Source organism: Haliotis rufescens, unplaced genomic scaffold, assembly GCF_023055435.1.
Source record: "Haliotis rufescens isolate VD_foot unplaced genomic scaffold, xgHalRufe1.0.p SCAF_7, whole genome shotgun sequence".
Classification (NCBI taxonomy): Eukaryota; Metazoa; Mollusca; class Gastropoda; order Lepetellida; family Haliotidae; genus Haliotis; species Haliotis rufescens.
In genome coordinates this window covers 20,759,706-20,782,906 of record NW_025964361.1, presented here as the reverse complement: position 1 = coordinate 20,782,906, position 23,201 = coordinate 20,759,706, and the positions used below count along the sequence as shown (strand labels likewise).

At 37.1% G+C, this 23,201-nt stretch overlaps 1 protein-coding gene across 9 annotated transcripts in view; it reads left to right on the top strand.

Moving 5' to 3' along the window:
• Window positions 1-23,201, top strand: part of LOC124139822 (protocadherin-11 X-linked-like) — a 70,983-nt gene that overhangs the window by 27,426 nt on the left and 20,356 nt on the right. For 5 of the 9 annotated variants that reach the window (XM_046507175.2, XM_048387604.1, XM_046507178.2 and 2 more), the window contains one exon: window positions 15,831-15,915. The gene's annotated coding sequence lies outside the window, so the exon portion shown is untranslated. The other 4 variants (XM_046507176.2, XM_046507182.2, XM_046507183.2 and 1 more) reach the window with 4 other exon arrangements.

The following is a 23,201-nucleotide window of genomic DNA, read 5'->3' as shown; positions in this document are numbered from 1 at the left end:
GTCAGAAACCCTAGCTTTCTAATCAGCCAGTAGAAAAGAGTCCTGTTGACTGCATTTGATCTTGAGGAATGGGTTTCAAAAATAACCTCACAAACACCACTCTACCAATATAATTGAGATGTTTTGTAACATCTATATCTATATGTCCATATCATCAATTTGATTGCCAGTTGTTGTCTTAATACCATGCTATGTGAGTTTTGACATATCAACTGATGTAAACATGACCACCAGTCAAGTGCTGACTCGTGTGGCCCTTCACCAAGTACATGGATTCGTCTAATCCGTTACATCATCAATCAGGGCTTATTAGTCACTCATCAATCAGCTCGTCTTTCATGTTGCTATGCTAGTGGTGCTGCACAATACTGGAGGTAGGATATGATAATCACTATCCGGTCCAATGAAGTATAGTGTTACAAATACATATATGTTGACCTTATCTTAAGAAAATACCTTAAGACATTAAGATATATAGGCCTGTTCATTCAAAAAATTCCTGCTTTGATCAATTCATTCTTCTTGTATTTTCTGTACACTTTATAATACTGTAGAATGCACAAGATAACACATAGATTAGGTTGTGTATTTTCTATGCAATAGATAAAAGACAATTTAGACTTTCACAGTCGACATATAATAGAAGAAAATGTAAATGTCAGCCTCCCTGAACAGCTGGTTACAGGTTTTCTACAAGCTGGTCACATGAGCCATGCATGTGGTTGTCAACATACAGTCAGTGATACATAGTTACAACTTCAACATGGGTTGTATTTATTCATATGGTTTACTGATATACTGACCCTAAAATATGAAAAGTGAAAAGAACTATTTCCCTATTCACAGAACTTTTTTTAGAACCAGGATTTTTTACGCAAAATCTGTAAACTCCAAAATAATACAAATTGCCATCTTAATGTTGGTGTTATGTTAATGACACCTTGCCATGAGGTGTGTCCCAAGTATTCTAATTTATAATTCATAATGTATACTTTACAAGTGGCCTTCAGTGCAGTATCAGTGACATAACTGATTTTTGTAAAGGTCAAATTATATCTTCTGAAATGTCATTGTCTCTAAAAACATGATGAAATAACCTCGTGACACACATGACGCTTGACCCAGACTCTGTGTGTGTGGTAATTGTGAACTATGTAAGGAGGTAGATACAAGATATACACTAAGTATAGTCATTAACTAATCCAAGTAACCTACCAGAATGAAAGTTGTAAATAAAAATTTCACGACCATGCTGTGGAACATCCAACACTATAATTATTGTCAATGTCTCTTTCGGAGTTGTTAGTTTATAAATGTAAGTTCCAATATCAGGTGAAGGTGATCAGAGAAGTGACAGTCACACGGAGCTACTTTCCTTTGAAGCCTTTCTTCTCGCCACCAAACACATGGACAATGAAATAGGATTTCCAGCTTATCTTTAGCAGACTATTGAAGTGGAACGCTTTTTATTCCGAGTTCTCCCTTGCTGAGCTGATCCACTTGAACACTCTAAAGAAAAAGTGCGTTTTAAAAACCTTTTCAGAAAACTAGGATACTTGTTCTCCCATAATGCATCTGTCCGGTCAAGAGGGAACTGATAATCTGGCAACAATGTTAAAGGTTCATTCTAGTAAAGACGTTCATGTCATATCATCAGAAGTTAGTGGGGTTGTGTCTGTTTTCATTGTATTTCAGGACAAACATTCAACACAGACATTTGGCGCTGATCGCTAGATCCCTCACGCGGGTGTAGGGGGATTGTTTGAATACAACCCGCCATCACAAGTGACCCTGCGTTGAATGGGGACCCTAGGGACCCCTCCTGGAATTGCATTGGCTTTTCCCCTTTAAAAGCATTCCTCTTGTATTTTGAAATCATTTTTAAATATCCTAATATTAGGAATGAGATTAGCAATATAGTGAAGAGTGTGAAACAGGATGACAATTACTTAGGATGTATATTTCAGTGGCTCCAATAACTCTATAGCAAATATACATCTTTGAAATTGACATCTCTGGTTTGAAATAGATGTGAAATGTACAAGCATTCATTGCATCTCAGGTGTCAACTAAGTCCTGACTGAGTGAAATGCCCCCCCAACAGTTCAGCGGGAGCCAAATAGTGAACAGACACGACTTCTATGGAGGGGGGCAAGATTTAATCGAAGTACTAGAACAAAACATTATGAATATAATCACACAGCCATGGAAAGTGTTCTGTCAATATGTAAAGTTGTAGATGGTATCAGTTAGAAATAGAATCTTGTCAACACATTTCAACACATTCAGAATTGATCTCCAGTTGAAATCGGATCCTAGATCAACAAAACACTATCTGACCACACTGGAGTGGCTATTCACTGCCCCAGGAACAAAGTTAAATGAGGGTTTCTGATGTTTCATTACACCAGCCACGTACTTGACACTGTCTGCTCGTGTGGCTGGTGACAAGGGACACGTTACATGGCACTTGACATGTATTCAAACTGACAGCCAAGAGAGGCAATTACAATCTGTGCTCTTTGGGATCTGAAATACTTATATTGTAGGTGTATTGTGTGTTGAAATATTTTCACCCTAGCATCCAAGAAAAATGACATCTAGGTTTGCTTAGACACTGTCACTAGTTTGTATCGTATTATGTATTTGTCACAATTTGTAAAAAGTATAAAACATTTTTTATCTATTACATATATAGGTAAAAGCTTGGTACACATGCACTATACCGGACACCTATCCGGTGTCCAGAAGGGGCATTTTTGCCCAAAGTTTAAATCGAAAGTATTTTAAATCAACAGTCTTTTACCTTAGCTAGAAATCATTCTAATATTACTATCAAACTACAAACATATTTCCTGATGACATTGTGGTGTTTGTGCAGAATGCCATCCGGTTTTAAAAATCAATAAAACTTGTGTCCTAGAATAAACTGAACATTTCAGGTATCAACATGGTACAACATTATTTGCGTTCAATGTACAACTTGTCAGCTGTATCGTTTAATTTCACCCTTGATACAGATTGACACCTGACTTGATCGCAGTTTTAGTCAACAAATCCATTGATCGAGAAAGTGATGCCTTTTCTTCTGAACAATTTACTAATGAATTATTGTATGATGAATGAGCACCGCCAGTAAGCCGTTGAGAGAATAGCACAGGAATGTTGGCGTGGAACACACTATCCCACAGATCAATGGTGGAATGGGCAGTGGGCTGGTTCCTGCATTACTTATGTCAGTGTTGGAGTGAGGCAGCCTGCAGCATCCTCAAGTCACAACTGTCCATGAAGGCATGCATGAAGGCTACATGTTTGTAAGCACTTCCATTCCTGCATTAACATGCTCACAATGAATATTTAATAAGAGTGGTATTTGAAACAAACAACATGTGTTGCTGTCAGAGAATAATGTAATAGATGGGTTTTTTTGTTAAATAATCCTCTAATAGTAACAGTAGATTAAATTAAAATACATTTTTTGTAATCCATATTCGAAAGCATCAGCTCAGTTAGAAATCCTTCCAATATTCCTCTGTCAAATTGAAACACATCAAATGATAAGGTGCTGCTTCTACTCTGTGCACCAACAGTTGATGCATAAACAAGTTCTACTTTCAACATAGAATATAAGAGGACAAAGGCTGAGTCAGTAGCTCCCATGATTGTGCCACATGACTACACCTGCCTGGGAGTGTGGGGGAAGGTTAGGCCACTAGTATTGTATGGTATGGGATTAGGTGGTTGCAGTGTGTCACCTGACAGCATAGGTTGGTGTTCATGCTATCAACCACTGGTTAGCCTGGTCCAGACTTGATCAACTGCAACATACTCTGTCATGAGTAGTTGCCACAGATCAGTGTTTAGACCAAGCCGGTGATGTGCTGGCTGTTGTAGTGTACAATCATACTCGTGAGCACATGGATTTAGTTGCTCACACTGTCATCCATTGTATTTCTATTCTAATAGTTCAATAAGCTATTTAGGTTTCATATGATCCAATGTCGTCAACATCCAAGTTCACTGTAATTCACTGCAAAACTGTCACAATGCACCACAAGCTATCATTATCATTTGGGTCTAGCTGCTAAACGCACTGCTCCATGTGCACAGCTGAAGAACTGACATGCACAACTGCACATCAACATGCACGTGCAGCTTCGTACCTTCATGTGTTTGAGAGAGCAGTCTATCTCCCCGATGTTACAGACACCAATACACTGTAGCTGACACTTGAAGATGAAGCCATGCCTTGTTTCACCTGGGTGTCATCACGGATTTTCAGTGGTCCATTCATTCATGTATTTTTCATCACTATTTTGCCTTTTACACCCAATGGAATCTGTTTTAGCAGATAATCTAGACTGATTATTCTCTTGCCTTGAGTAATATAACAGTTCAAATATTGTCACAACAGCCATATATGTCAGCCATGTAATGCTTTGCACATTATTTTTGTCTACATTATTTCTATTTTAGCCATCTTATAGAAGCATTTGTCATATTGGTTCATAGGACAAGTATGCTGATGTATGGCCAACAGAACCCAACATATTTCTGTAAAAACATAGGTGACAGACAGATTTGAATGTGAGTGTTTGAGGTTACAGTCGTGTATTGGTGGGCTGGGCCTGAAGGGGCATTATGGGACAAAACAATGAGGTTATCAATAATTCACATCTTTCTGCTTTAGTTTATACCTTTCTCAGGAGATAGCTGGGGGCCCGGAGGCACTGAATTACAAAGTTGACATTTTCTCAGATATTTTCTTGTTATCTATACCTATCAGGTATAAAGTTAAATCAAATAATTTTCCCATGAGAAAGTTGAATTTAACGATTAATATCCCCGGTTATATTCCTCAAACAAAAGTTCTTTTTCTTGGACAATGAGCAAAACTGAACTACAATGTTGTTTATTAATATGGAAAAGTTGACAGTGAAGTAAAGAGAGGGGATCCATCTATGATATATTTCTCAGGAGAAATCAGTTTTGTTAGCACACTTTCCCAAATACATATGTTGTAAGTGAGCATAAATTGAGTATTATAACTAAATATGAGACTTGTAGATTATTAATGTGGAGATGATTTCTGCAGCATCCAAGTCAGTTAGAAAGGCTGAGGCAGGACATATGGGAAGGACTCAACAAACCTGTGGCAGTGGGTTATTTCCATATCAGTCAAAAATATTCTTCAACTATTGGCAAAGTGACTCCGAGAGTCCAGCAATTGTCCAGAAGGGTTCAGGAAGGGACTAGTTGGGTATCAGCAGGGGTCCTTCAGGGTCCAGCAATTGTCCAGTAGGTTTCAACAGGAGTCAGGAGGTTCAGCAAGGGTCCAGCAGGGTCCAGCAATTGTCCAGTAGGGTCCTTCATGGTCCAACAATTGTCCAGTGGGGTTCAACAGGTTTCAGAAGGTGCAGCAAGGGTCCAGCAGGGTCCAGCAATTGTCCAGTAGGGTTCAACAGGAGTCAGGAGGTTCAGCAAGGGCCAAGTAGGGTGCAGCAAGGGTCCAGCAATTGTCCAGTAGGGTTCAACAGGAGTTCAGCCAGGCATGACCCTAGTTACCCCACATTAGAAGACAGGATATCATTTGTGGATTTGAGAACAAACCAACTACAGTCAGTTTGGAAAAGAAATATGCTTTTTTGTAATTTGTGCACTATCCATATTCATCTTCATGTGAATCATGTTTGTTTCCAAGTGTGGACTGTTTGTCACCCTAGGGTTGGTCCTTGAATAAGTGCCACTGAATGCACAGATATAATTCTGCCCTGTTACTCCTGCAGTGTTTAGGCTAACATTACCTCCATGTTTAAGCACATAAAGTAAGGTCCCAAAGACAATAGCAACGGTTCACAGCGAATACAGTCAAGTTGAAATGTACAAGCAATTGACCTAGGTCATCAGAATGACCCTTGTAGATTGGAGCAGATGTTGGTCTTCTGCCAGCATGCTTCATACTCCATTAAAGGTCAATCACAGACATTATGTCCACTTACAAGCCTAAGTCCCCCTCCCCTCCCCCAGAACCAGCAGTACAGCCCCTCCCCCTTCCTGCCCTACCCCTGATTACCCTGGTGCATGCTGGGAATATAAAAGACATATGCAATCTGTCTAATTGTGGGCCTTCTCATGCAAGTCACCTTTCAATTTCATTAGCTCAATCAAACTCGTGAAGTTTTTCAAGCTGGATTTCTTTAGACTGGAGGTGACAGGGACAGAAAGGATCTTGCCAGGAGGGATTCAAGATGGCTGCTTCTATTAGGGTTCTATAGTTTCTGGTTCTGTGAAGGAGTCAGGCCTTTGTGATGAGGGTCTTGATAGCAGAGAGTTACCTCCTTCATCTATCAGCTCCCTCACTCAGCTTCTCCGGGCCAGCTGAGTCAAAAAGTTTTGAAAAGTTTTAATGAGATTTGTTAGTGGGAAGTGTGTGATGGAGATCCGATGATCAGTGTTGGCTTCTCAGTGGGAACCATGTTGATAAACTTCTTGTGTGGCTGGACTCCTGACTTCAGGGTAAAGAATCATTCATATGTGAACCCTAACAGAGGTTAACTGCTTGTTGAATTCCAGATATGTACAATTTCAGTGTGAAGTCTTGATTAAACCACAAAGATTTGTAAAAAAAATGAAACATAAAAACAATTCTTTAGGATATATTATTTGTTGATAAAGCTTTGCCATTTGTTTATTAATATGTGTATTTGTATAAACTTTCTTATTCATGGGTTGTGAAAAAAACTTTAGTCTGTCATATAGACCCTGAAACAAATATATCCAATACAACCCATGCAAGTCAAGATATATTTTATAGCTATAATTTAACAACTGTTTTTTTCTGTAAAATATGTTTATTTCAGAGACTAGATGTTAGTCTGAGAAAACTTAGATAAGAATTATTTTACTCCTGTCTGAATGATGTCCAGATTAACATAACTTTAGTTCTGTCTGGATGATGTCCAGATTAACATAACTTTACTCTTGTCTGGATGATGTCCAGATTAACATAACTTTACTCTTGTCTGAATGATGTCCAGATTAACATAACTTTAGTCCTCTCTGGATGATGTCCAGATTAACATAACTTTAGTCCTCTCTGGATGATGTCCAGATTAACATAACTTTAGTCCTGTCTGAATGATGTCCAGATTAACATAACTTTAGTCCTGTCTGGATGATGTCCAGATTAACATAACTTTAGTCCTCTCTGAATGATGTCCAGATTAACATAACTTTAGTCCTGTCTGGATGATGTCCAGATTAACATCACTTTAGTCCTGTCTGGATGATGTCCAGATTAACATAACTTTAGTCCTGTCTGGGTGATGTCCAGATTAACATTACTTTACTCCTGTCTGGATGATGTCCAGATTAACATAACTTTACTCCTGTCTGGATGATGTCCAGATTAACATAACTTTAGTCCTGTCTGGGTGATGTCCAGATTAACATAACTTTACTCTTGTCTGAATGATGTCCAGATTAACATAACTTTAGTCCTGTCTGAATGATGTCCAGATTAACATAACTTTACTCTTGTCTGAATGATGTCCAGATTAACATAACTTTACTCTTGTCTGGATGATGTCCAGATTAACATAACTTTACTCTTGTCTGAATGATGTCCAGATTAACATAACTTTACTCTTGTCTGGATGATGTCCAGATTAACATAACTTTACTCTTGTCTGAATGATGTCCAGATTAACATAACTTTAGTCCTGTCTGGATGATGTCCAGATTAACATAACTTTAGTCCTCTCTGGATGATGTCCAGATTAACATAACTTTACTCTTGTCTGAATGATGTCCAGATTAACATAACTTTAGTCCTCTCTGGATGATGTCCAGATTAACATAACTTTAGTCCTGTCTGGATGATGTCCAGATTTACATAACTTTAGTCCTGTCTGAATGATGTCCAGATTAACATAACTTTAGTCCTCTCTGAATGATGTCCAGATTAACATAACTTTAGTCCTGTCTGGATGATGTCCAGATTAACATAACTTTAGTCCTGTCTGGATGATGTCCAGATTAACATAACTTTAGTCCTGTCTGGGTGATGTCCAGATTAACATAACTTTACTCCTGTCTGGATGATGTCCAGATTAACATAACTTTACTCCTGTCTGGATGATGTCCAGATTAACATAACTTTAGTCCTGTCTGGGTGATGTCCAGATTAACATAACTTTACTCTTGTCTGAATGATGTCCAGATTAACATAACTTTAGTCCTGTCTGAATGATGTCCAGATTAACATAACTTTACTCTTGTCTGAATGATGTCCAGATTAACATAACTTTACTCTTGTCTGGATGATGTCCAGATTAACATAACTTTACTCTTGTCTGAATGATGTCCAGATTAACATAACTTTAGTCCTGTCTGGATGATGTCCAGATTAACATAACTTTAGTCCTCTCTGAATGATGTCCAGATTAACATAACTTTAGTCCTGTCTGGATGATGTCCAGATTAACATAACTTTAGTCCTGTCTGGATGATGTCCAGATTAACATAACTTTAGTCCTGTCTGGATGATGTCCAGATTAACATAACTTTAGTCCTCTCTGAATGATGTCCAGATTAACATAACTTTACTCTTGTCTGAATGATGTCCAGATTAACATAACTTTACTCTTGTCTGAATGATGTCCAGATTAACATAACTTTACTCTTGTCTGGATGATGTCCAGATTAACATAACTTTAGTCCTCTCTGAATGATGTCCAGATTAACATAACTTTAGCCCAGTCTGAATGATGTCCAGATTAACATAACTTTAGTCCTGTCTGGATGTTGTCCAGATTAACATAACTTTACTCTTGTCTGGATGATGTCCAGATTAACATAACTTTAGTCCTCTCTGGATGATGTCCAGATTAACATAACTTTAGTCCTGTCTGGATGATGTCCAGATTTACATAACTTTAGTCCTGTCTGAATGATGTCCAGATTAACATAACTTTAGTCCTCTCTGAATGATGTCCAGATTAACATAACTTTAGTCCTGTCTGGATGATGTCCAGATTAACATAACTTTAGTCCTGTCTGGGTGATGTCCAGATTAACATAACTTTACTCCTGTCTGGATGATGTCCAGATTAACATAACTTTACTCCTGTCTGGATGATGTCCAGATTAACATAACTTTAGTCCTGTCTGGGTGATGTCCAGATTAACATAACTTTACTCTTGTCTGAATGATAACCAGATTAACATAACTTTAGTCCTGTCTGAATGATGTCCAGATTAACATAACTTTACTCTTGTCTGAATGATGTCCAGATTAACATAACTTTACTCTTGTCTGGATGATGTCCAGATTAACATAACTTTACTCTTGTCTGAATGATGTCCAGATTAACATAACTTTAGTCCTGTCTGGATGATGTCCAGATTAACATAACTTTAGTCCTCTCTGAATGATGTCCAGATTAACATAACTTTACTCTTGTCTGAATGATGTCCAGATTAACATAACTTTACTCTTGTCTGGATGATGTCCAGATTAACATAACTTTAGTCCTCTCTGAATGATGTCCAGATTAACATAACTTTAGCCCAGTCTGAATGATGTCCAGATTAACATAACTTTAGTCCTGTCTGGATGTTGTCCAGATTAACATAACTTTACTCTTGTCTGGATGATGTCCAGATTAACATAACTTTAGTCCTCTCTGAATGATGTCCAGATTAACATAACTTTACTCCTGTCTGGATGATGTCCAGATTAACATAACATAACTCCTTGAAATATAGTTATGTATAAGGGTAAGTAAAACTCATTCTACAAGGAAACACACAATTATTAAAGACACAAATAGTATGAATGTTTCTACCCAAGTCTTGTATGTAATTTGTATAGTATATGATAAAAAAATCATAAAAGAGAATAAAGGATAACCAGTTATTTTATATATTTTTAGAATTGTTTTTAAACTGAATGTTTTCATCGCCTTGACCTCAGGAAAACTAAAACCCTTGTTGGTCTTGACCCATGCTACTAGAACCCTTGTTTGTCTCCTTAACATGTGCAGGGACTAGTTATTGAAAGGAGCCCATGTTGGCAGTACTCGCCACACTGGCAACACAGTCCCAAGAACTGTTCTCAATGGCTGCATGGAGGGTGTAATTGATGGAAAGTGGGTGCAGCCCAGTGTTAAGTGGAATCAAAGTAACCTGAAGAGTTTGTCCAAGTGGTGGTCAGTGCAGAGGTCACAGTGACCACAGCCCTTTGACCACCAATCTGACCCGTGTGGGAATGGTAAATGGAAAATGTGTTCTGTAGAATTTAATGAGATTTGGCATTGAAACGGAGTGGCTATGAGAGGCAACTTGTGTTGTGCAGGCTGACTGGAGAGGTGGCACTTTGTAGTAATCCTGTTGAAGAGAGGAAGGTGACACAAAGTCAGGGGAGTGGACAATGCTCCCTTGTAGGTCAATGGGTCAGCACTGACCCCTACCTCGACATCGATACACATTGCACCTGGCCACGCAGAAAAAGTACAAAACAAATTTCTAAATTTTTCAGATTTCTTTCGTAAACAACTCTGCAGAAATGTATATGTTGAACATTACAAATGAAATACATATCTAATGTCATTATATACTGACTTTGTAAGAATAATTTACTTGAATACTGACACTACAATACATGTTGATTAAGTGAACACAGTTGTTTGGTTACATTTTTCTCCAACAGTTTGTGGCTGTCTTTTAATGACCTTTTTTCATTGGCTCCATTATTATGAAACTGTCACAGATCATCACTTCATACAGTTTACATTGTGTATGTCACATGTTATGAATAATTGCCTTTCTGACACAAGACGTACCTATTCCAGCATCCCGCCACACCCGAGGCCTGTCAACATCAATCCATCACCATTTGTCATCTAGATATCAAGGTGCAGTGGACCATGTGGAGAAGGTGTAAATGCCTTCCCCGGTTTGCTCACATGAACCAAAACTGTTTCAGTTAGGTCGACAGTGTCAAATAGATGTTGTAGAGTCTGTTCTTTAAAAAGCTAGCATTATTCTGTATTTTTTATGTCAGTTTACAAAATGGTTTAAAAAACATAGGTGGTTAAATTTTATTGTTAACTTTCATAGTAACTTACATTTAATGAATGAAAACAACCAGGTTTTAACTTGGGAAGGCATTGGTGGACACAGTTGTGTTCTGTGTAGACTCTGACAAATGTGTGGAATCAAAGTTGAAGAGAACATCAACTGGTGTATTGATTTGCATTTTATTGTCAAATCTAAAACAATTTCAGGAGCCATCATTTTGCAAATGATTATAGTTTACATCCTTCAAACAGCTTGAAACCCTGAAACCTTGATCCGATACAAGACCTGATACTTGTAAGGACCTTCTACATGGTCCTATCATGCCATACCATTGATATATGCACATCTTCATCAAGCATCAAGTGTGCACCAGCCTATAGAAAACGTGTGTTAATAGAATATACTAGAATAGACATGGTAGTTATCAAGTGTCTATTTGACAGACAGGGGAATTGCAATGATATAGCTACTTGAATATGAATGGTGTTAGCCAATATTGGAGGATGACTGATTGTGTAAATAAAGGATTAGGAGATTGGGTCATATCTTATCTAACAAGAGACATAGCGTGCAGTGAGAGGATTGCAAAATCACTTGTGAGAAGGTGAGAAAATTAATGGATTTAATGGGTGTCTGAGAGAGGAGAGACAAATGTTGGTCACACTTGAACCATCTGTTAGCATCAGTTGATGTAGCGTGTGAGTATCAACCCGGAGCCTGGTAACTAGGATGTGAAGACAAGACCCATGCACTTCCCAGTCTGTGGCCTCCCAGTCTTCCATCTCATAGGAGATACAGTGTAACAATATATATTTATGGGGATATCCTGATGTGTTTGTTTGTCAAAATGATTTATACAGCCAATATGCTTGACCAAATAGTTATGAAAGTCTGTTTTTATTAAAACAATCCCTCTAGGGATTTCAGGTGAAGATAGGCCTTCAGTTCCTCATGTTGTTTGTTGTAAGACTGAATGGGGATCCGATGGTCAGGCTGGGTGACCTGGCTGTGTCATCATACCCTCATGGTGGAGATTACTGCACATGCTTCAAGTAACCAGCGACTTGATTATTTAGAGGCTAGCATGATATGGCTTGGAGTTTCATGACTGCTGTGTGAAGCGACACTCACTCCACTCTGAAGGCCAAGATGATGCAAAGCCAGTTTGCACTGATCTGCTCTTTGCATGGTCCTTGCTGTTAAAACTTTTGTTTTCAATTTTCAATCCTCTTTCAATTGTTGCAATATGTATGATCTAAAAAATCGATTTCAAAGTCATTTGTTTCTTAAATTTTTACAAATATTGTTTTGCAATGGTATTGTCTCAACATGTTTTCCAAGTGGGAGTTTATTTCCGCACCAGTGCATGCTTTATTGATGAGACACAATTAGACCAGAAGAATGTAACTGTGACGAGACAATTAACACCTTGTTGAGAGGTGAGAATGAGTGATGTCATCTACACAACCTTTACAAACCCAGCTTCAGCTTACCCAAGAACTGATGAACACACAGAGCTGCCTTGTGAATAACTAGATTGATTTGGATGCTATAAATTAAGAATGGTTCTGCTTCAGTAGTTACAAGTGACTTGTCATCCAAAGTTGCAGCCTTAGCCAGTCATGCTTGAACAACTAAGATGCTTAAGATGAACCAGCATGAATTTTTAAAATTGTCTTAGTCCCTCTCAAGATAAAATTACTTTTGTCATGAAAAACAAAAGCAGTTGTCCAACTGTCACTGCAGATGCCATCGCTAAAACACCAAAATATTGTTTCTTAGTTAGTATATTTTTTTCAGCTAGAAAACAATGTAGACTTTTGTAGATTTTCATCACAATTGTTTTCAAGAGTGAAGCTTAAAGTCATTTAATTGCTTTTAGAATTTGACCATGTCAGTTTGAGACAAGCAACCATTTTGGCTTTAGAGTGTGACAAATGTCCTTACCTCCATGTCCGAATGTTGAGATCTCATTTGTTCTAGTGATGTTAATAAAATACCATATATGCCTGGGAGGGAAACAAATTTAGGAGTTGGAGAACAAGTCACTTCTTTGCCCAACTACAAAGCAAAAAGCTGCACATTGCCAACACAGTAAATGAAAGTCAGAAGCCACAGGTCAAGTTAACCTCAGCCTAGCAGATATTTTCTATCAATTTTCAATAAAACAAAGTAATTGATATAAATATTTCATAAGAAAATAATAAACCATGATATGAAAGTGCTGTCAGAGTCTTGTCACTCACATGTCTAGGAGTTTACAGACTACAAAGAAAGGAATTATCAACATTAATTTTAATATAAATTATTTCTCAAAATTCCTTTTAGTGTCATAAAGTCAGGTTTTTTTAAAGATTAGAATATGTCAATTGTAAAACATCCAGAAAGAAGACTGTAATTAAAGATGTCAAGTTAATGAGCACTGCTGTGCCCACTCTCATGACAGTAGAAACAACACTTTATACAAAGAGTGCCACAATTTGAACACAAACACATCAGCTGAAACATATTTCTATGGGTGAGCAACATGTTCAAACTGTTCATGGTTGAGCACCTGGTGGCGCCTGGTAGGATTTCCATTTGACTGAGTTTTATGTTCATTATCATCAGAAAAGGCTGTGGTTTTAAGGACCTGAAGCAATTATAATGGTATGTAAGACAATTAGTGATGTCTTCGGTCAATGTTACAATAAGTGAGATTAATATTGGTGATCAATATAATAGTTTCATTAAACAATTCTATTCATTACTATTGTTATTATTACTTAAACTTTACTTGTAGAATAATTCACTGGTAGTTAATTATTAGTTGTTTTGATAGAAAAAAACATATTCATAATTGATTTTTATATTTAAAAGATACCAGAAGATTTGTTTTTAAAGTGTACTTTTGAATGTGTTTTTTCAAAGTTGACAAAAGTACTTCCGACTTCCATTTTGTACATCAAAGGAAGTGGAATATTTACTTGAAGTGCTTCAGTTGAAACAATGACTTCATCAATCAAATATACCAAAGCAGTGAAGTACACTTGGGAAATGTCAAATATTTATCTCTCCTCAAACATCTCACATGAATAATTGCCACATTTGCTTTTAAACTCATTAAAACTAAGTGTGTTGTGATAGGTCATTGTTTAACAGACCTTGGGTCACACAGGATTTAAAGACCATTGTTCTGCTATCTGGCCACTCTTTGTGGCCTAATTAACACACGGCTAGACTTTAGGTTGATTACAATTCCTCTTCAACACTTAAAACTAAACATTTCATTAATCCAGTTTCAGTTTATGGAAACCTCTCTGGTTCCTTTGAAGACAGTAATGTGTTTGTTTACTTCACAATGTGGAAAAAGTGTTTTTTATCAAGTTCACCCCAGAGTGTTAAGCTGTTAAAAGGGCAGATGGGGAGACAGTAGACGGTGATTGGAAAACAATATACCTGTGAAAGTAGAACGTCAGAGTGGCCAATGTTTCACTCTTTCATCTTGGGATTAAATCAACAGCTGTCTTTAACCTGATTACTGAGTGCTGGCAGTACAATAGTTGAGGCAAGTTTCTGTTTGTGAAATAATTTCTCCCACAGAGAAGAAAGCAGATGCTAAGGAGATTGAACTTAGTCACATGACAGTGATAGTTAATTGGGAGATAAAGTATATGTTAGGTTGGTTGATGGAGGCTGGAGGAATCAATCACAGATAGATTGGACTGGGTTTGTCTTGGTGCCTTCATTTCTGCTGATGTCATCAGCTTGAACATCTCAGGTAAGACATCAGTTTGATAGAGATTCTTCCGAGGGCCAACATCTCAAACACAACCTACCCATACTTCTATGGTACATTTACCCATACTTAATTGTCTCTAATATTTCTTCTATTTTCTTATTGATGTAAGTTTACTTCACCCAAATGAAGAACCAACGTTTGATCTGAACCCGGACCGGAATCTTATTTCAAAATACTACTTACCGGTACTCTTAAAAAACATTGAATTGTAAAAGAAGTGTTGTTGGTTTATTTTGACAAAGAAAATATGAAGGTTCTGTGGTAAGGGTTTCTGGTTTTAATATGACAATTTGCAGGTGAGGACACTGTGCAAGTGCTTTGATTCATTAATCAACTGTCAGTCTGATGTTGATTTCACTTGGCAACAACAAAGTCCCACTGTCTGGCATGCTTTAGTTGTTTCACTTGCTTCCTGTCAATATGGAACAATTGTTTCCGTTGGTTACATCTATTATCTATCCCTTTTTGTGTGACAAATGCCAACAGTACTGGGTGGTGGTGAGCTGTGTGTGAATGCATGTACCTACACTAATATATGGTAATCTCTTTAAGGCACCACGATTCAGTTGGGTCTGAGCAGGAGAATCTGACAGTATTTCATGAATTTACCTTAAAATCCCCTGGCTACAAGTTGAATACAGCCACTTCTACCTGAGTCTACAAGTAGAAATCGATTTCAATACCTTCACTATAAGGACATGTACATTTTAATCTTTATCTCACATATGTCAGGTTATGTCAGTATCTGTTGGTATAGCAACTGATTACGATCTCTATTTCAAAGTGTGTTTCAAATTTAACATATATAATGTTCATTTCAGCTTAGTTGTTATAGTGAGGATGTATTTATTGCATCATTACACACTCTTGTCTTTGGCTGGCTACAAGACAAGGGAGCTGTCTCTACAGTGGGGCCGGCCCAGGAAGTAGTGTTCTCTTGCTGAAAGGTTTTGCTCGTCTCTTACAGAGCGGCTATCAGCGAGGCGTGGGCTGCACTCGAACATGACAGCAGGTGATGCAGAGATGCGGCGACGTCTTTAGCAACGGCACAGGTGAGGACACACATGACGGAACTGTTGTAGTATGTAGCGATGTACCTTACACTTTGACACTCATTTCCTGGCGTGAATTTCTGACAACTGTCGCTGATTGCATGCTTGCTTCTCATTAAGTGGCAGATTCCTGTACAGCGCACATGGAAATGGTAAGCTTATTTCACTCCATGTATTAATTAAGCTGGGACTTCCTTTCATGAGGGATACAGTAGGGAGCATTGTAGACACATTTGAAAATGGGTTCATTGTAAGGGATGTTGGGAAATCTTGCTAGTTTCAAAATTTGGGCTAGTAGTTTACTAAGGTACTTTTTACTGTTATTTATATGTTTGAAAATTATTTTTCAGATTTTGTTCAAAGGATCTGTACATGATGAATACATTTGCTTGTATGTTATTATAGTTATTTTGATAGACATTATTGATAACAATTAAAGGAAATAGTATTTCATATAAAACATAAAACATGTCTCATGCAAAGACAAACTTATTAGTTAGTAGAATGATTCAAATAGGGACAGCCATATAGTGCCATTTACAAAGGTATAAAAGGTATTTACATATCCATACATGGTAGTCTTAGCTAAATATAAGAAAAAGAAATATTTTTGGCAATGATCATTACCTTCATCTAGTAATGTTGATTGATGAGTGCTTGCTGTCGTCTAGTAGAGACATTAAATCCCTGTCGCCATAAGCTATCTATCAACACCACCATGTCAATATACCCCCACCCCCCCCCCCCACCCCACCCCCTCCAATGTATATATCCTACTTGTCTTTTTCTGCTTGTGCTGATGGGACTCATCTCTCAGCTAAACCTTGATCGATGGTCCCTGAAAATGAAATGAAGGCTGCAATTTGACAAAAAGATTTTATATTTGACAATAGTTAGTAATTAACTAAGACTTCTGAAATCCACTTAAAAATAAAATATAAATGATAACTTTTTATTCAAAATTCAAAAAATTGATTTTTGAATGGTATGTAATATTCATGTGTATGAAAGGTGAGATCTTTTCAGCAATGCTATTCATATTTAACCTTTTTCATAGTTGCATTCATATAGAGATACATGTTTTAGAAATCACCTTAAATCATACAATTATCTATCTCGAACATGTTTGTCATCATACTGTGATGAAACTTTCTATTCAAATGAATGTTATTATGGATATAGATTTCTTCCGAAGTCAATATTTCTTTAGTGTTCCCGTCAACATATGGTTGATATGAGGCAGGTTTCTAAGGAGAGAAATGTGATAATGTAGGGTCAGGGTGCGATGAACTTGGGCCACTTGTTACCCTCCAGTACTGTCTACTGTGGGGCTGTACAGGCACACTACAGGTTAATTGCAATCTGCCTTGCCCGCTTGTCACCTACTGAAACTAGAGATGGGAACAGTTTACACACTGCCTCACATCAAATATTCATAATGCCAATATGCAAATGATTCAGCAGCCATTAATTATTCAGCTACCTTGTGGTAGGGGTATCCTGGCATGTTACTTGTTCCATCTTGACAACATTAACAAAGGATGTGGCGAGCCGACTGTCCAATATCTCACAGTGTGTCGGCATCTCACCTGACTGCTCGGTACTGCAATAGTTACCTGTGGATTTCACATATCTTGTGAGTTTCATTCTTCATTTGTTAGACTGTCTCTCTTCTGTGAATATTTATGTGAAATGATGTCACTTTTCTTCTTTATTTTCTGAGGAAGTTAATACCATTGTTAAAAACATATGAAATTGTTAATAATTTGTATTTGAAAATGTTACATATATTGAGTAATCTTGTTGATCAGAATTTTGTTGAGCATCAGACATCTTGTCAAGGATCTCAGTGCCCGGATGCCTGGTTGTACATGTGTATTGGTTTACCATTATTTATACATGTTCTCTGGCAGTGCTTTCTTGTCATACCGCTAGACATGGGCAGAAATAGTCTTGAAATTGACAGGATATATACACTTTTCTTGAATATATCCCGTCATGCTGTATAAAATAACAAAGGACAAAGTGTAAAGAACATAATATTTTTGTGTGTGTATTCAGCCAGGACACATTGATATATAGTGTGATGTGATTCCTATATATTGCCAGGAATAAATAATGTGAATACATATTGGTATTTGTAAAGACAACATATTTTATGGATGACAACTTCTTCATTCTATTGTGATGCAATGTTTCAGTATACATCCTCATACTGTGTCACTCCTGCTTGACAACGGTATGAGGATCCATACCAAAATGTTGCTTCATAATAGAAGTTGTCCACAAAATATTTTGTCTTTACTGTTACTTACCAAGTTCTAAATTTGCCAATCAAACAGTTCAAATTGATATTTGTTCACATATATTGCTGGGAAATATGTCAACCTGGGAAAGTGTGCAGCTTCTTTAGTGAGGTGACAGAGGGGTCAGACAGACAGACAGACAGGCAGACATTACATTGTTTTAAAATATTAAGGCAGGTTTGGGCCAATAAAAAAGTCATTTCAGAAAGAGACAAAATAAACTTTCTCGACATCATCAAAAGACATGAAACCATATGAAACTTGTATGTATTTGTTAAATGGCAGTTCTTTTTAACAAAGAAGGATGTATGTTGAATTTCATAATCTATAAGCATGTGTTTTACCTTTGCCACCTTAGTGCACTTTGTATCATTATGCCTGACATAGATACAACAGCCCCATTTCCTACTGGGCGGTGTGCATGTCAGATGCCACCAACAATTCATGGTCCCGCTCCGGGCCGGAAAACATGTCTTCAAATCTTGCCTCTACAATTTATTGCATTTCATATTATCATATTCCAAGAGCTATGCTCATTACCCCAAATTGGATTTTTTTTACAGTTATCACATCAGACATTTTAATAATCTCATGAAAGTGAATATCAATATTAATATATTTATTGGCAAATATATATTAATTTCTCCAAAACATAACATGAGATAATTAAATTATTGCTGTCAAATGTTTCGTCATGAAGGAAAGTGGAGACTTGTTGGTATGTTATCTGTGTTTTATCAGGGAAGTCGAAATGTACATATGTATGTTTGACTTTAACCTGTTATCAGCAGCGTCATGTATCAACGTAGCCCCATACTATGTTTACATGACATGAACACCACCAGGCTTAAATGTTTCCCCTTCCATGCAGCAGAAACCTTCCTTGTGAAGGGAGATGAGGAACAGCAGCATGTCAGTGGTTGTCCCTGAGAATCACTATGGAAGACAAGTTATTTAGATCAAGTTTTGATGAACTTAACGGAACTTATTTCCATGTGTTGGAGTGTTTATTTGAGAGAGTTGCACACAGTGGAGATAGACGTGAGTTGGGCAGCAGGTAAGGAGGCAGGGTCTTCCTCGTATTATCAGATATCGTGCTGATCACATATCTAACCACTACAAGAGCTAGTTCATGAGAAGAATTCAAGATAATAACATCTTCTTCAACCAAATGCTTCAATTATTGTCTGCCATATCCCATTGCTCCTTATCAGCATATTAATTGTTTGTGTAAATGATTTTATGTGAATCTGGCTTTATTATTAATGAATTTTGATACAGAAATGGCAATGCATTTTTCTTTTAAGATAATTTATTTGTATCAATGATATTAATCATTGAGATGTTTGATGATTAATGCTAAAACAACTTCACTATCAGAAATACTTTGATTAAATTCAACTTAGATGAGAAGTACTATGGAAAATGAAACTGTTTTCTTTGATGAGTCTTTGAAAACCCTGCCATGCAATCCTGATGTTTGGCTATGTTGATGCTCCCACTGCCCCACCTTAGTTCTGGATACCCCCAATTAAAAAAAGGACAACCACTGCTTTTTTGTGGTTTCCTTGTTGTAAAACCTCTTCTTGTCTCAAGTCTGTGCCAAGGCCAGATCCCTCTCTTCCCTGTCAATGTTTGTCAAACCAGCAATAGTTGTTCCCGCCGGCAGACGCAGGGGGAAGTGCAGGCGTGGGTCCAAATTATACACTTCTTTCATTATCGGAAATTCTGGATAGGAAGTACATTTACATTTGGCTTGACAAGAAAACAAATCTGAAAAAGTTTCTTCTTTGTACTGTTTTGCTGATCAATTTCATGTCAATTTCAACATTTAATCGTGCAAGTGTATGTTTGAGTGATAGACAGTCACACTGTATGAGATGCAGAAATGTCAATTTCATTCTGATTAATGGCATGTAATTTACTTGTTTGTTAATTAACAATCTGTTTGAAATTCATTGGTTGTTATTTCTATCTAAATTTAGTAATCAATTTTACCTCTGCCAAATGACTCTTCTACAAAAGGCAGACATTCATTAAACAAACTTACAAATTTAAACCATATGAACCCAAAATATCTTGCATAAGTGGTGCTTTTTTCAATCATGAAATATAAGATTGTTTTCACTGGTACAACACAGCAATTGTAGCAGAGGATTCCAGAAATCAATACTGTAGATTCCCCTGCCCCATCATGCCAAACCACGCAAACCCCCCTTTAAGCCATGTAAGACAATGTGGGTTATTGAGAGGCCCTGAAGTGTCAGATGGCCATCAAATTTAATAATTGATATTAAATAGCTGATAATCACACTTGCAGCAACCAAACCATTGGTTTACCCGAACACTCATATGTTGTCTGAACTTTAGAAGCAGCAGTGTTAACCTACAAGTATATATCTATATTCAAGTCAGAATGTATTAAGGGTATATCATTCCTAAGATAAGTGTCATTTCTTTGGAGCAAATAAAATGGTAATTATTGGAATGTATTCAGGGTTAGAGTAAAAACAAACTGGGCCCTGAAAACACAGCTATCAAATGACTTGTTATGTTTTATTTACTGCACAGGAAATAGTGCAAACCAACACAACCTGCATCAGACAATTCTTATTCTTTCTGTTTGTCCAGTTACTTGACTATTTGCAGGAGTTGCACATGAACTTCACAAACCAAGACTAAGTTTGTAAGTTAATTTTTTTTTTTTTTTTACATGGTTCAAAAAATGATTTGAAAGTTTATTTATTTATTTTTTTATTGACACTTTTTTTCTAACAATTCATAGCCAGCAAACTGTAATTCAAGAAATAAAATTGGATGGCCTAAAAAGGAGAAAAGTCATACATCATTAAATAAATAAAGTTTGTTTTCTAAGATTTTGGTCTAATTACCTACCCTGATGTTACCTTGGATGTGGTGGAATATGGCTACCATCTCCACCCCCAGGGTATGACAATATACCACCAACTTGACTCAGCCCCGGGGTGGGGAGGAGGCCATTGTCCCTGTCTCAGATAGCGAGAGATCTGATAAGTTGAAACTGTTGAAACCCTCCTCAGGGGAACATTACAGGAAATCACTGAACTGTCCTCACCTTTCACGCTTTTCTTACCAAGGTCCCCACTTACAGGGAGATTATATTGTTTTCTTTGTGTGGTAGGGTGATGATGAGCTGTGGTACAGTGTCAATCTGCGGTTCTCTCACACGTAACTATGTGAAACAATCTGTTTACAGTCAACTTGGGAAAACAGTTTATGTATGTTTATCACAAACTGAAATAACGTGACATAAATCCTATTTTCCCTTTGCTTAGATTCTCCACATTATTCTTCAAACTCTGAAGTAACCACAATTCTTTACCTCAACACATATATAAATAGTTTATTAGTAATTTTATTTTTCACTGTAAAATTACTATTCAAGTTTCTATATGTATGAAAATGACAAACAGGTTTCTTACACATAGGATTTGTCAGCATGAGAGTTGATTTATTTTAAATGGATAATATTCATTATTTTTTAAATTTCTTTATTTTCATTTTATGTCATAAAATAACCAAGGTATTCCCCATATGTTACAAGAAAGTTACATGAGAAAAGTCATCACTATAAAGTAAATCTGCTGACATTCCCAACACCAATCATTGCGATGTCAGTGACAGTTTACTCTCATCTCCAGTGTATATTTGTCATCCACACAGTGATTATATACGCTCATACATTTCAGTAAAAAAGGCTTACATTGTGGCAACACATTGCATACGCCTCATAGCCCAGCTTTCCACAGAGAAAAACACGAAACTCTCACAGTCCTTCATTGATGGGAAATTTTATGTTGTACTCTTTGCTTGATAGTCTTTGTCCATAAGTACCTTGTTAAGAAATGTATATGGTGGCCAGTTTAAATAGCGATCTATCCATACTGTTTGCAGTTAGTCGACAAGGCTGAGAGCGAAAATGGGATGTACACATTGACAATTAAACCTTTAGTGCTTAAGTATTTGCATGTGAGCTCCGTATTTGAAAGGCTATCTAATGTATTTGGGCCCACCTCCCTCCACATCTGGGAAGGACATGCATGTATCTATCTTAACGTGGCATGCTCTGTCAATTTGCACATTGGTCTGTGGCTAGTCATTGGTGTGGACAGAGGTCCAGAGTAGACAATATCAGGGAGGTTGTGTGTGGCCATGCTCACCTTCACGCGTTCATGGCCTGTAATGGTTTGCTAGCTCTGTCAAGGTAAGAAAGTTTGAATTTGGTCAATATGAATTTCGGATTTAACACTTTTAGATCAACATATACCGGTAAAAGCTTTTTCTGTATTGATACAATATGATGGGGTGATTCGGAGAAGTTTCCACCTGAGTTACTGCACTGTGCATAGGGTTTGGCATAGAATTGTTTCTAATGGCAAGGAGCAAACTGGTTGTATCTCTCAGCTAGCCGTCGCTGGTAGTAGCTGTACATAAAGCATTAATAGAAGCTCACAGTCTTCTGTATTTATCAATAACCTTAAGATGCAAACTGATTGTTGTCCTCAAACATTTATTTAAAATGTATCGAGATTGTGTAATTTCCCATAATGATTCAAAATAACATTGACATACCTGTTAGTGAAGATGCCCTGTGTATGTCAATCAGTAGCCATTTTTCCTTACCTTTGTGGGTTGTAAGTGACAATGTAAAGTTCACATGACTGTGTAGACTAAAGACAATTGATACTGATTTGAGTCATCCAAATACAATTGATAGCATCCAATAATTTCATCTTTTTAAAAAAAAAATCCTTGAGATAGTTAATGCGTTTTTTAATCAAGTTTCTTTGATCTTAAATGCCATTCCCATTTAACAATTTTTTTCATAACCTTTTGAGTTGATGTGGGATTTCAACAGACAGGTTCAATATCGCATACATTGATTTATTGACATCAGCAGGAGACTCAAAGATCATGGAACTGAAAGATTCTCCAATTTAT